The sequence below is a fragment of the Arachis duranensis genome, chromosome 10, assembly GCF_000817695.3.
Source record: "Arachis duranensis cultivar V14167 chromosome 10, aradu.V14167.gnm2.J7QH, whole genome shotgun sequence".
NCBI classification, from domain to species: domain Eukaryota; kingdom Viridiplantae; phylum Streptophyta; class Magnoliopsida; order Fabales; family Fabaceae; genus Arachis; species Arachis duranensis.
In genome coordinates this window covers 384,338-387,662 of record NC_029781.3, presented here as the reverse complement: position 1 = coordinate 387,662, position 3,325 = coordinate 384,338, and positions in this window count along the sequence as shown.

The following is a 3,325-nucleotide window of genomic DNA, read 5'->3' as shown; positions in this document are numbered from 1 at the left end:
ATCAAAATCCTTTAAATAAAGCACCACCAATTGAATCTATACAAATTATAAACTTATTCGAAGTAAAATATGAAGAGTTAATAGAATTTTCGAAAAAGAAATTAAAAAAAAGTCGATTTTAAAAAATTGGTATCAGAGCCAAGTTAACGATTAAAGGTAACACTTTCTCTTTAAGCAACACTTTTAGTGATACGCTTTTAAATCAATAACAGCCACAAAATAAAAACGTCTTTATGAAAAGATGAAAATGGCATCTTTACCGTAACATCCCCCTTTGTTTGTTTGTTATACTGTTTATGAATATCATGGGTCGTTATAAATTTAGAATCAGATCATCACCGTCTAATGTCATTGAACAATGAACATTGGTTATTTGCATCCTGTGACCTTTATATATGGTGCCTTCTATGGTACCTATTGTCTTATTGTACCTATGGTGACTACAAAGTAGTTTACCAATTAATTGTGGACATTTGGTAACTGAAAGCGTATCACTATAAGTGTTGCTTAAAGAGAAAGTGTTACCCTTAATCGTTAACTTGGCTCTGATACCAAATTTAAGATGTAATTTCTTTTTCAAAATTATTAACTCTTCATATTTTGCTTCGAATAAGTTTATGATTTGTATATGTTTGGTTGGTGGTACTTTATAATTTGTAATTTCATAATCAAAAGTATTGAGAATTTCTACTATTACTAATTCTGATTTCATTTTTATAGTTTTTTCAATCTTGTTTTAGTTTATAATATTCTTTTTTGCATTGATTATTGTATATAAAATCTTTTATCTGTTTATCTTTTTCTTTAATATAATTTTTCAAGTCCTCTAAAACTTCTTTTATTTCTACACTTTCTGTTGTTTCTAAATATCTTTTTAATTTTTCAACTTCATTTTCCATTTTTTCTTTCAACAGCTTTAATTCTTTTAAGTCATAATATGGTGTTCCAGGCATTTATAAATTTTTTAAGTTTAGCTCCAACTTGTTTATATTTGTTCTTATTTCTATCCTTTTTATTATAAGATCATTAATTTCGAACTGAAGATTATTTAATTCCCTTTTATACTCCTTTATTTTACTTTTTAATTTTTTCGCCCTTTTTCTTTTTATTTTGTTTTCTGGTCTTTCAATCTTTGTATACTTCATTATTTATCTTAGAATTTCTGCAAATTCTATCATTGATTCATCACTATTTTCTAGAGATTCTATTAATTTTTCTAACTCTTCAACTTCTCCTTTCAATTTGTCATAGATTATTTTTAGAGCTTCAAATGCTCTTTGATTTATTTCAGAAAACTGTAGATAATTCAACCGATTTTCTCTTTCAAAGAGCTCTTGTTTCTTATCTTTATAGGTTACATATATTTTCTCTTTATTTATTGTCATAACTTAGTGTTTAGGGTGTCATTTAATTTTTCGACCTTTTTTGTTAATTCTTTTATTTCAGAATTTTCTTCTTTAATCTTTAACTTAGATAAACTTAAAGGGCTATTAATTTTGGATTCTCTTATTTGAAAATTCGATGAAACTAATTTTCCTGATGGTTCTTTTAGTAAAAGAACTGGGTTTTCAATAGCTTTATATTTTGGTATTTCTGTTTTTACAATTTTCTGAAATAATTCATCGACATAAATTCTTTCTCTGTTTTTAAATATTATACTATGATGGCTATTTGTTAAAGCATAATTTATTGCATATGTAATTGAAAATGGTTCATCGTCTTGTTCCATTAGATTCTTTCTGTGAAATTTATAAGCCAAACTTATAGATCTTCCAAGATTTTCAGTTGATAAAGGTATAGCATATCCAAGATGGGCATTGAATTTAACATTTACGTTTGCCAAGTTTCCATGAACAATTCCAATTATTTGATCTATTGGGTCATCAGTAATTCTTTTGTCACAGATTGCTAAGCTTATTGGTGAATTAATTCAATTCTAAGCTTTCTAAATAATTCATGACTATGAGATTAAGATAAGGGCGTACCTTTCTGGAGAAAACTTCCTTTATTTAAAATATTTTACATAAGATGTTTTTATCTCCAGAGGGGAGATTGTAGATTCTAACTCCAGAGGGGAGTTTAGAATTGGTTTTTCCTAAGGGAATTCTTCTTCAAACTATAGAATCGCCTCGGCCGCTTCCTCCTTGCTCTCCTAGCATATGAGTACTCTTAGCCTTCTGCTTTCTATTGTTTGATGCCTTCTACAATTGCCTAAGCAATCTATTTATAATGGTTGGGTCTGATGGACAATTCCCATCCTTACCCTTCTTGTGACGTCATTGCATGCGTCACTGAGCCCTTAGTTTTTACCAACTACATTATTGGTGCTTTTGTGACGTAAGCTCTTACATTATTCAACAATAATGTTGATGGATGACTCAGATGTCTCATCCTCTTCTTTTCCCACGTGGGTGGGGTCTTCAGCATTGTTGCTTTCTTCAGACATTTCTGGGCGTTGTCTTCTTCCTTTATCATGTGGGTTGATTCCGTTTTATTATTGCTTTCTTCAGATAACTCTGAGACACATAACTGGCACTTGTGGTCTTCTCTGTCTTTTATCAAATAGCAAAGATTCCTCTTTATCCCTTCGGGGAGCTTTTCTAAGAGTCCAGATAAGTTGTAGAATGCTGATTCAAATTCTACTAAGAGTCTCATCTCTCTTTCTTCAATTTCATTTCTTTTACTAGACACAAGCAAAGTATTTCTACTTTTATAATTAATCCTTGTATGAGATTCCTTTGTTATTTTTTTGAGTTCTTTCAAAAATCCTTGCTAATGTGCTGGCTAGCCTTCCTTCATGACTGTAAATTGTTAAGTCTTGAATCTGATCAATTGGTTGAAAATTTTCTGGGAAGACGGACATGAAGATCACTTGATGTGCTGGAACCAAGCATTCTTCTTCTTCATTAAAAATAGGTTGACTATTCGTAAATTTTAGGGATATATCCCTTGGATTTACGTTGTCAATCATATTTTTAAATCTCTTTACTGCATCAATGAATCCTGCAGGAAACTCACTAATAATTTTTAGATCATTAAAAATTAAAATTGTATCAATTAGTCCATACTGAAAAAACTGATAGGTATCAGATGGGGAAGCCTCTGGAAATATAACCAGCTTTATTAACTGTTCTTTGGCAATAGGATAATATCCCAAAATTATCCTTTTTTCTTCGGTCCAATTCAGGATTATGTTAAGGGTTTCTCTGAGATTTGATCTACAAACCCTTTTCTTTTCCTTGATTTCAGCCCTTGTAGGAATATTTCTTATTATCCCTGTTCTCTGGGTTTGAATTAGAGCTTTATCTACTCTTTTTAGGGTTTG